A 12,140-nucleotide genomic window follows, 5' to 3' on the forward strand; every position below is an offset into this window, starting at 1 on the left:
ATGCAAAAGAAAACGAACAGTGTTTTGGTGGTTTTTTTTTTGTTTGTTTTTTTAAATGATTTTATTTATTTTTTTTAAACTGAGTTTTTTTTTTCTTTTTTCTTTCTTTTTTTTCTTCTTTTCCTCGCTTTTAAATAGAAAAGAAGGAATTGATGTAAGTTTGGTATTCTGGGATCACGCTGACCTGGACAATCATGTTTCCAGGTCATCTTTCCCACCCAATGAATGTTGCAAGAACCAAACCCCAAAAACCTTGACTGAATTGCATTTTTTTTCCTCCCCATTTTATCCCCCTCAGAACTGAAATGAATGCAAAGAATCTTGGAATAACAAAAAAAAAAAGTGAAATATTTCCTGACCCTGAAGGAGTTAAAACATTTCCGATTGCTTTCAATCAGAAATCCACATTTCTGCAAGAGCAACAAAGTCTTTTTTTCACCTTTTACATTTGTCATAGTTTTTTGTTACATGTTGGAATAAGCTTTGTGAATATAGGCTAATGCTAGATGGATAGCACATGGCACAGCTAAATCCACATAGCAGGCTGCCTCTGCCTTCCATGATTGTTAAACAGGAGCGAGAGAACCGCTGTTCTCAGGGCCGGCGTCAGCACCCAGCATACCTGGGCAAGTGCCGGGCCCACTCGCTGTTGGGGCCCGGGCTGTTTCCCTGGCATCTGTGCAGCCAGGACCACCGGCACTTCACCAGACATGGCCGCGCGCAGTGCGGCTGTGTCTGGTACTAATGACACGGCAGGGGCGACACTGCGCCTTTAATTTTGCTTGTGTGTCACCCCTGTCGCGTCATTGGTAGCAGACACAGCCTCACAGCGCACCACCATGTCTGAAGTGCCGGCAATCAAACACCGCGGGAGGTCCTGCACAGATGCGGGGGGAGGGGCCCCGGCCCTGACAGCGAGTGGGCCCCCCCTGATGGGCCAGGGCTCCATGCCTGTGATACGCTGGCGGCCCTGCATAGATGAGAGGGAGCAGCCTTGGGCCCCAACAGCGAGTGGGCCCCTCTGATGGTCCAGGGCCCCATGTCTGTGACACGCTGGTGGCTCTGCATAGATGAGAGGGAGCATACTGGCCAACAGCGAGTGGGTCCCTATGATTGTCCAGGGCCCCATGTCTGTGACACGCCGGCGGCACTGCATAGATGAGGGCGAGCAGCCGGGGCCCTGACAGCAAGTGGGCCCCTCTGATGGTTCAAGGCCCCATGTCTGTGACACGCCGGCGGCCCTGCACAGCCACATGGCAGAGGAGCTCGACTGGAGACAGGACCGGGGGCAGGTGAGTGAGACTTGTTGCCAGCTTTCCCAATCCCCATTTTAAAAATATTTCTAATGTGTGTGTGTGTGTGTGTGTGTGTGTGTGTGTATATGTATGGGTGTGTATATATATATATATATATATATATATATATATATATATATATATAATATTTATGTCCATTTTTATATGTGTTTTTAAGAATTTGTTTTCAAATATGTATGTATATCTGTATGTGTGTGTCTACGTATTGTATGTGACTCGCCCAGGGGGGATATGGGGGACTTGGTACCCGGGCCTTTACCTTCTTTGTAGGATGTCACGGTAGTCGGCTCCCGGGCCCGTGCTCTGGGGTCACTCTTTAAAAGGGGGTTTTTGTTAACAGTTTGTCTCGTGACGCCACCTGTGGTTCCCGGTAATGAATACCGGCAATGCTGCAGACCTCCGGGGGTGATGGGATAGCAGCTAGGATGTTTCTGCTCCCCACAGGCAGGGAGTTGTAGTGCAGGAGTGATGATGGCGCAGCGGCAATAACGGACAGAGACAGTGGAGTGCAGTCATCCGAGTTTACTCACAGTTCTTTTTAGGTTCCTCGGGTACACTGTCCAGGTGTCAGACTCCCGCGTCGCACTGCGTTTGCCAGGCAGGGGTTCAGCAGTCCCCCAGGCCATTCAAGGGTACTTGGCGGGACCCCCTTTCTTTATGTTCCTTTCCTCAGCCGTCTTCCCGCTCTGGGTCTTCTCCTTCCTGCCCTGCGCCTCGCAAACTAAGTCCCAAGATGGTGTCCTCGGATCCTTCAGGGCAACCTAGAGTTCCCTGGTCCTAAATGGCTACCTTTCTTGGCCACTTGGATGTTAGTGTGGCGACTGCACCATAAAGGTCAGAAGCCTCCGGTTTTCTAGTCGAGACCTGAAGTAACACGACTAGTCCAGGGACCGGTTCCCTTCTTGCGGCCTGATCCCTCTGACTCTTGACAGATTCCGGCGTACGGGTGCTGTCCTGCACTCGCCGTACCCCCTGGGATCCCTTCAGTTACCGGAGCCTTTCTTCTCTGCTCCCCTCCTGGGCCTCTCTCACTAGGTCCCACTGATGGAGCAGAGCTCCTGATGAGACTCTGTTCCCCTCCTCTCCTCCTTTCTGCACTTGCTTACCGCACTGCATAACTAACTAAGATGGCTTCTCTTTTTATACACCTGCTATTCACGTGCTCCCCTGTTCTATGTCCTCCACCCACACCCACTACTGGTTCCCTCTCACTCTGGTTCCCCCCACTCCAGCCAGGGACAGGGCTCAGCAGAACACAGCGCATCTTGCCCTTCCAGCCAGCCTGGAGCAGTGTAGTGTTGAATGCGGGTGTTGGGGTCCCGGGCAGTACCCTTTCCTTACCTGAGAGTGAGGCACCACTAGATGGTAGTACCTCTGTGGTGACTGAACCCTCAGGGGCGCCACACTCCCCCTTGGCAAAACACAGCACGTCCGCGGTCTGGAACAGAGCAAAACACGGTATATTACAGACATGCAAAATTTTTGGAATGCATTCACATATAAGATAATCATAACCTTTCTTCCCTTTATGGGAGGCACTTTTTCTTGAACGTTACTGGTTACATTTATCAAAAACATTATAAAACTTAAATAACAACATTTTCAGCATTTTTCAAGCAAATTGTGGTGAGATCCCTAACAGGGTGTCCATCTCACTGGTAAAGGTGTAATCTTGAGCAGCATGAGGGACCCGTCCGAAAACCCTCAACGTAGGCCCTGGGCGTGGCTGCAGGGCATTGGTGATCCAGGTGTTGGACCACGTCTTCGGCCACGCCAAACGGGTTTTTGTTCTGAGGTCTGTGGTTGTGTATATAAAACCAATAAGGGGCACTTTAAGAAGTGCAAACTATTTACAACAAACAGTTTGTGGGTTATTCACTGTCCATAACCTCCATGTCTCTTAACCCTTACTGGGTAGCTGCATATTTAAGTAAACACAAATAAACTTTTTGTACCCTTACGGGTAACTACTTACAATCCAGTCCCATCTACTCTTGCATTAGTAGTGGTATCCCAACTGGGGATATTCCTGGTGCTCACCGACTGAATCCGCCGGGTCATCAGCCTCGGGCTGCAGGGGCATGTCCTCGTCCTCCTTAAACACGTGATGGACTCGGAGGGCGTACCATCCGCGTTCCCCATGGTGCCTGGTGTAGGAGACATAGTAACCAGGGTACAAATTTCAGTCAGGGTGTCCTTGTTCTAGGTGGGACTCGACATCCCGCCTGTTTACAAAAATGTCTCGATCGAATTCTGGATCGCGAATAAAGCCCCATCTGGCTTCTTGGTTGAACTTGACTATTAATCCCTCCTCTCGGGGACTAGGCTGAACGGACTCATTTTGGCGTACTTGCTCTTTGGCGGCCTTGTTTCTGGCCTCCAATTGCTCCCAGCGCACCCGCCGTGTGCGCCGCTCCTTTGCTAGCTGCAGGAGTTCCTGCCTGCGGAATCCCTCCCTCTGCAGGGCTTGGGCCTGGGTCTCCTGCGGGAACCCCATGAGGTCCCCCCCCATGGTTGTCCCATCTATACTCCTCTCCTCTCTGGCAGGCAACCAGGGGCGCTGGTGTCGGTACTAGCGGAGGTCGCTGCTGGTCCTCTACTTTAGTGGACCAGTCGTAAGTAGAGTGTCCGTACTCCCCCACGGCTGTAGGGGCTGGCGGTTCTGGGAGCGCGTTGAGCAGCAGGTCCGCTGGGTTGGCGCCCGGGATCAGAGGTTCCGGGCCCAGAAGTTGCTCTAAGGCGTATGCTCCCGGGGACAGAGGGTGTTGCAGGAGGCCCAGGAGCAGGTTAGCGCTTTCAGCTCCCAGGACGGGGGAACTTCTCCTACCTGCTCCTGTGCTGCACACGACCTCCTGGGCCGTGGTGCCACTGGTGACGCACAACGCTGGCTGCCGCCGTGCTGCGATCTTCGCCAGCAGCTCCATTTTCCACTTGGCGACCGCCGCTTGCTGGGCCTTTTCCACCTGCTGGCTCAGCTCCTGTACTTCGCTCTGGAGGAATTGGGAATCCTCCAGGGACAGCTTAACGATTGCTCCCTCCAAGGTGAGGGGGGTCGCCAGCTCTTGCAGGCCAAAGGCGGAGGTTTGGTCCTGATCTCCTTCAATGCTGGCTGCCGGCTGCGGTCTGTCTAGACTGGTTAAGACCACACCCTGTCTCCACTTCTATCCTCCTCCTCTCCCCTTTCGGGGGCGGTTCCATGGCAGCCTGTTGTTGGTCACTCCTAGGAGCGGCCCCCCCACTTTGACAGACACCTCTACATACATGGTCTCTGTTGCTTGGGGCGGGCCTCGCTTTTGGCGCCATTCTGGGACCCGGCCCACGATGGGAGGCGATTCATTGTTGTCTTTGAGTACGCACATAATGACGCCCGTTCTTCTGGGGCGGGCGCCAAATTCAGTGAAGCAAAAGAAAAACAGTCTTTAGGCGCACAGTACCCGGTGATAACGGGCACGAAATCCTGTCTGTGACGCCAAGAAGAGTATGACTCGCCCAGCAGAGATATGGGGGACTCGGTACCCAGGCCTTTACCTTCTTTGTAGGATGTCACGGCAGTCGGCTCCCGGGCCCGTGCTCTGGGGTCACTCTTTTTAAAAGGGTTTTTTTGTTAACAGTTTGTCTCGTGACGCCACCTGTGGTTCCCAGTAATGAATACCGGCGCTGCTACAGACCTCCGGGGGTGATGGGGTGGCAGCTGGAATGTTTCTGCTTCCCACAGGCAGAGCGGACCCCCGGGGCAGGGTTGATGTTGTAGTGCAGGAGTGATGATGGCGCAGCGGCAATAACGGACAGAGACAGTGGAGTGCAGTCATCCGAGTTTACTCACAGTTCTTTTTAGGTTCCTCGGGTACACTGTCCAGGTGTCAGACTCCCGCGTCGCACTGCGTTTGCCAGGCAGGGGTTCAGCAGTCCCCCAGGCCATTCAAGGGTACTTGGCGGGACCCCCTTTCTTAATGTTCCTTTCCTCAGCTGACTTCCCACGCTGTGTACCATATCTGTGTACCATGTGAATGTCTGCGTTGTGTGTGTGCGCATGTCTGCGTACTGTGTGTGTCTTTGGTTGTTTCTTTACCCTCCCAGGTATAGCTTCTGGCTCACCTATTGGTTAGGACATATTATTCTCGTACCCCCTACTGATGTTTTATTTTATCAGTAGTTTTGCCATATTTCATCATGGCATTTATGCTCTTTGAATAATCTTGTGTCGGCAGCATATTCTTTATCCAGCTTATTGTAGTTTTTGGTGCTGCCTTATTATTTTTTTTCCTATCAGTGACACTTTGGGGTGTTGTTGTTGTTATAACTGACCCCCTAATACCTTGCTCTTTGGCTTGCATATATGAGGGTTGACCATATCATGACTTGCTATGGTATTGATATAGAATGAAACATTCTTGTTTTTAATATTTTGTGGTTTGCCCATGTGGTTTTTGCCTAATAAATATTGATGTATAGTGATCCCTGCCTTTGCATACAGTCTTTTTTCTTTTCGTGTGTGTGTGTGTGTGTGTGTGTGTGAGGCGCTCAGGGGGATACGGGGGTTACTCGGTACCTGGGCCTTGACCTTCTGTGGGATGTCACGGCGGTCGGCTCCCAGGCCCGTACCCTGGGGTCACTCTTTAAAAGGGGTTTTGTCTCGTGACGCCACCTGTGGCTCCTGGTAATGGGTACCAGCGCTGCTGCAGACCTCCGGGGGTGATGGGATGGCAGCTGGGATGTTTCTGCTCCCCACAGGGTCTTCTCCCTCCTGCCCTGCGCCCCGCCACACAAAGTCCCGATCGGGTACTCTGAGATCCCTCTGGGCAACTTGAAGTTCCCGGACCTACTTGGTGCCCTTCACGCCGGCTTAGGAGCGGTTGTGGCAACTGTACCATGAAAGTGCAGAAGCCTCCGGTTTTATATATTCTCTAAGTGCTCCCCTTGTCTGCATCCTCCACCCACACCCACTACTGGTTCCCCCCACTCCAGCCAGGGACAGGGCAGCAGAAGAAGTGCATAATGCCCCTCCAGCCGGCCTGGAGTAGTGTAGTGTTGAGTGCAGCAGGTGTTGGGGTCCCGCGAGTACTCCATCCTTACCTGAGAGAAGGAGATGGCACACCTCTGGGTGAGGTGCAGTACCTCTGTGGCGACTGAACCCTCAGGGGCGCCACATGTACATGTTTGCGTACTGTGTGTGTCTGTGTGTGCGTGCATGTGACGCGCCCCCAGGGCCGTCGGGTACTCGGTAGCCGGGGGATATCACGGTGGCTGGCCCGGTCCGTGACCTAGGGCGGTCAGTTAAAGGGGGGGATATTTTTATATGGGGTTTTGGGGATTTTTCGTGATGCCACCTGTGGATTGCGACTAGAGGGAGCAGTCCTCTGGAGCTGGTGTTGCGGCAGCAGGGATGGTGTGGCTCTCCACAGGTAGAGCAAGCTCCAGGGCAGCGTGAGGTGGTGAGGGGTGCGCTGGGCGTTGTAGTGCAGGGAGGAAACGATGGTGTGGATCAAAGAATGGACGGAGGCAGTGCAGTGCAGTCATCCAAGTTTTTACTCACAGTTCTTATGAGGGTTCCACTGGTGCACTGTACAGGTGTCAGCCTCCCATGTCACGCTGCGTTCACCAGGCAGGGGTTCAGCACTTCCTCAGGTAGATCAGGGGTACCTGGCAGAACCCCACTTTCATGTGTTCCTAGCTGGACGGTCTTCACGCTGGGTCTTTCTCCCTCCTGCCCTGCACTGCCCACTCTCAATCCCGCTCGGGTGCTCTGAAGTCCCTCCTGTGCATCGGATCCCGGACCTGCTTGACCCTCCTGGGGATTAGAATGTGGCTTCAGCAACCGACTATATAAGCCAGAAGCCTCCGGTTTTTCCAACCGGGACCTGAATTACACGACTGGGCCAGGGGCCGGTCCCCTTCCTGCGGCCTACGATCCCTCTGTCGGGAGCTGTGTGTTGCTGGAGGCTGAAAAGGTTTGGATGCCCCACCACATGGAGCTGTCTTAAAGCCAAAGAGCAAGAACCGACATTTTATTTGGTGAGGTCGTTCCATTAGTATATATAAGGTCTAAATGCTCACCATAACTGGTTTAAATGTACTAAGGTTCTTATATGCTGAGACATTGTCTTGAGAGCTCCACTACTTTTTGCCATTTTATCTGTGTTATGTTACTGGTAGACTATGTCTGTATAACATATTTTCGTATTCCTGGACATAATGAGTTACTGGTTAGTATGGTTACTCACCACCACAGGCAGGCATTTACTTGTTTTTAGGTCCTTGTGACTTGTTTATCACTTTTTATTGATTTGTAATAAATGTTAAGTTTTAACTTTCTGTAGTACCACTATACTTGCTTTAATACCTACTCTATTGTGTGGTTATCTTCAAAACCCCATTGCTGTATTTTGAGAGTTTAATTGATTGTTTTACGGGAAAAGATGCAGTATATCTTGTGCTTCAATCTATTCATCTTGTTTTACTGCCTGCAATTTATAACTTTGTGAGGAAATATTAAAAATCTCTCTCTCCCTCCAAATCCCCCTCACTCTTCTCTCCTCCTTTTATACCATTTGTCAAAGGAGCAAGAGCTCACAATCTAGAAGACTGCTTCAATGCAAATAGCCGGGTATACAAAAGAAGTGACAAGCTCAATTATCCAGGCTATTTAGCATAGCAAATGGAACCCCTGCTGACAAATAGACACCTTTTCAACATATAGGCCTGAGAGTGGAAGAGACAGGAAACAGTTCAACAAAACTTCAAAGGGGGTCTATCTCACTCTCCACAATATCCAGGTCATTCCAAGCTGCAATCACCAGACATCAGGCAGGCTTTTAGACACCAATATGGAATATCAGAGTTTCTATAACTCCGACTGCGATGGGACACCTATTTTTTAGCGGCGGGATTAGTTATGGAAAAACATGCATCTGTTCCTTATCTGTACGCCTCGCCAGTGAGCTATAATGCAAGAGGGCAAACATAACCAACAGCAGTTATGTGATGTGTGGTCTCTAAAGAACGGTAAAATCGCAATAGAAAACATGGCGTCACTTGTTAACTTCTCACTGGTTGATCGCAGAAGTTATCTCAAAAATTAGAGATTTAAGAAAACCATGAAGACCGGAGACCAGCCCAGGTGAGGTCATCACAGGGGAGTGTGTGGCCAGGGTCCCCCTTCGGCATAAAAGATCCAGCTGAATATGGATCTATACTCATGCCGGGGGATACATATATGTGTAAGCAGGGGTCCAGTTCCACGGCCAGGATTTGTTTCTTCTGTTCTGTAATCGTTCCTCCCCCCAAAGTCATATACACTACAAGAAAGCAGACGTCAAATCAGTCCTGTATTGAATATTCAAAACTGATTGGTGGTGGCAGCAAATAATCTTAATTGGGTTACTGTGAAGCTGGCAGTGATCATACGGGGGCATATACACATATTTAATGCGTTGGAATTCAGAGGTGTGTACGCCATACGCTCACTGCTCGCTTGCCGATAGCTACGTAGTGAGTAATCAGGTTCGTGCGTGTACCGAATCCCTGACAAATTGGTGGCAGCGGTGGGATATTGTATGATTCTGCTGATGCCGTCTCTGACACTCTTATCAACATGATGGCTCACCTTAATAACGAAATATAAGTTCAGATCCTCGGCGGCTCCCCCCCCCCCCCTGTTGCCGTGGATTGACAGGTCTCTGCTTACTTGCGCTCATAAGGAAAGACCTGTCAGTCACTGGCATCGGGTGGGCATAATCAGTCACAGACCCGGCAGTCCGACTAGTCTATAGCACGGTGTCAGCAGCTATCACAGTAGGTTTGACGCTAAAACGCTGTGGCATTTCAGAGGGTTATATGCATGGCTGAAATAGCACAGCCCGTGCCTGATACATGCTGCCCACGGATTGGGCAGCATGTGTCCGGTTCAGTTTAAGGCTACTGCCCCACTATCAGTATTTAGTCAATATTTTTTTTGTTCTCAGGAGTGGGCGCCAAAACCAGGAGTGGGTCAAAAATGCAGAATTGGTGACTTGTTTCTATTATACCTTTTTCTCTAATGAACAAAGTGCTCCAATTCTGCATTTTTGACCCACTCCTGAGAAAAAATACTGATAGGCTACGACTCCACTAAGGGCCCCGTCACACTAAGCGATGCAGCAGCGATCCCGACAACGATACGACCTGTCAGGGATCGTTGCTGCATCGCTAATACATCGCTGGTGAGCTGTCAAACAGGCAGGCTCACCAGCGATATCGTGGAAAGAATCGTTCCACGATGTCCTGCTCCCGTTACCAGCCTGCTGCAAGCAGGAGCAGGCTGGTAACTATGGTAAACATCGGGTTACTAAGTGCGCGTGTGCCCCTAGTAACCCGCTGTTTACCATGGATACCACTCTGCTACGGTGCGCGGGAGCCTCCGCGCACCGTAGCAGAGTGGTATCCATGGTAAACAGCGGGTTACTAAGTGCGTGCGTGCCCCTAGTAACCCGATGTTTACCATAGTTACCAGCCAGATCGTTGGTCCCGCTGGTCACACACAGCGATGTGTGCTGGCCAGCGGGAGGCCAACGACCAAAAAATGGTCCAGGACACTTTGCAACGATCAGCGACCTCACAGCAGGGGCCTGATCGTTGCAAAGTGTCACACACAGCGACATCGCTGGTGAGTCCCCAAAACCGTGACTCAGCAGCGATATCGCTAGCGATATCGCTATGTGAGACAGGGGATTAAGGCCTCAGTATTTTTTGCTCAGGAGTGGGAGCCAAATTCAGGTAAGTAACATTCTGAGAATAGGTATACGACCGGTTTCACATGTCCGCATATCTCTGGTACTGGAGATATCCGTGTTTTGTGTGTCCATGTATCAGAGTGTGGCAACCGTGATCCTTATGCGGCACACTCGGACAGGCGCCTGGGACTCAGCGCTATGAGGTAATAACTCTGAAATTCTTCAATATATCCCAGTGTTTTTGAGACTGTGACGTGTTATACTTCATTGTAATAGAAAATTTTGATCGATATGATTTTTATCTATGAAAATGTGACAAATTTAGCAAATTTTATTCCCTTTGAACCAAATCGGTTATATCACACAAAATAGATAATAAACAACATTTCCCACATGTCTACTTTACATCCGCATCATTTAAAAAAACAAAAAAAATTGTTAGGAGGTTAGAAGGGTTAAAAGTTTATGAACCATTTTTTCTATTTTTTTGAACAAAATGTAGAATTTTTTTTTTTTTTTTTTTGGGGCCTACACAACAGAAAATACCCAAAAGTGACACTAGTTTAAAAACAGCACCCCCCCCCCCCCCCAAAGTGCTCAAAACCATATTTATGAAGTTTATTAACCCTTTAGATGATTCACTTGAATTAGGCTGTGTGCCCACGTAGCGTTTTTCAAGCGTTTTTGATGCGGAATTTCCGCAGCGTAAACGCTTGAAAAACGCATGTATATCCGCACCCCATGGTCCCCAATGGGATTCCGCAAGTTCTATGCACATGCTGCGGATTTTTCCGCAGCGTTTATGCCGCGTTCAAAAATCCGCAGCATGTCATTTAATTTTGCGTTTCCGCAAGCGGAATTGCCTTTGTCCAATGCATAAAAAACGCAAGGCAATTCCGCATGTGGAAAACGCGTGATAAACGCGTGCGGAATTCCGCATGCGTTTTTCCGGGAGAGGACTTGCAGAAATGAAGCAGAAATTTTCTGCTTCATAAATGCAACGTGGGCACATAGCCTTAAAGTAATGTGGAAGGAAAAAATGAACATTCCATCCTATTTTGGCTGGAATAGATTGCTGATGCAATGTCACATTTGAAGTGCCCCTGACAAGCCAAAACAGAAACCCCCACAAGTGATCCCATTTTAGAAACTACACCTCTCGAAGAAATTGTATAAGTGTGAAGTGACTATTTTTAACCCTCAGGCAATTCACACAATTTCTTAACATTAGGCTGAGTAAATTGAAAATTAATATTTTTTTTTTCCAATAAAATGCTGCTTTGGCCCCAAATTTTTAATTTAAAAAAAAAAAGTTCAATTTGTTGCCCACTTTCTCTTGAGTACGATAATACCTTATATGTGGTCGAAAACTACTTTTGAGGCATGGTGCAAAGCTCAGAAGGGAAAAAGTGCCATATTGGAGTGCAGGTTTTGCTGACATTGTTTGAAGGTGCCATATCACATACCGTAGGTAGGAGCCCCTGAGGTGCCATAAAGGCAGAACCCTCTAATAAGTGGCCTCACTTCACAAACTACACCCCTCAATTAATTAATCTAAGGGTGCAGTGAGCATATTGACACCACATCTGCCTCACAGAATTTCATACCATTGAGTGGTGAAGAAACAATAATTACCTTTTTCCCACTAAAATGTTGTTGGTTTTTAATTTTTATAAGTGCTAATAGGAAAAAATGGACTGCACAGTTAGTTGTGCAACTTCTCTTGAGTGCGCCAATATGCTACATGTAATCAGGACCTACTTTACAGGCACAGTGGAAAGCTCAGAAGGGAAGGTGTGCCATATTGTAGAGTAGATATGGCTGTTAGGGTTTACAGGTGCCATGTCTCATTGGCAGAGCCCCTGAGGTGCCAGAACAGCAGAATTCCCCCATAAGTGACCCCATTTTACAAACTACACCTCTCAATGAGTTCATATAGGGATCCAGTGATCATATTGGCATCACAGATGTGTCACAGAATTTTATACCATTGGACGGAGAAGAAAAATAAAAACTTTTTTTATCACAAAAATAGTGTTTTAGCCCCAGAATCTATTTACATTTTCACATGGAAAAATGGGTAAAGGCACCAAAACTTTTCATACAAGTTCTGCTG

At 49.0% G+C, this 12,140-nt stretch overlaps 1 protein-coding gene across 1 annotated transcript in view; it reads left to right on the forward strand.

Annotated features, from left to right (window-relative positions):
- Positions 1 to 12,140, forward strand: part of ELAPOR1 (endosome-lysosome associated apoptosis and autophagy regulator 1) — a 266,746-nt gene that overhangs the window by 809 nt on the left and 253,797 nt on the right. The gene's annotated exons all lie outside the window — the stretch shown is intronic.

The sequence above is a fragment of the Phyllobates terribilis genome, unplaced genomic scaffold, assembly GCF_046119375.1.
Source record: "Phyllobates terribilis strain yellow unplaced genomic scaffold, ASM4611937v1 Scaffold_2__4_contigs__length_985480577, whole genome shotgun sequence".
NCBI lineage: Eukaryota > Metazoa > Chordata > Amphibia > Anura > Dendrobatidae > Phyllobates > Phyllobates terribilis.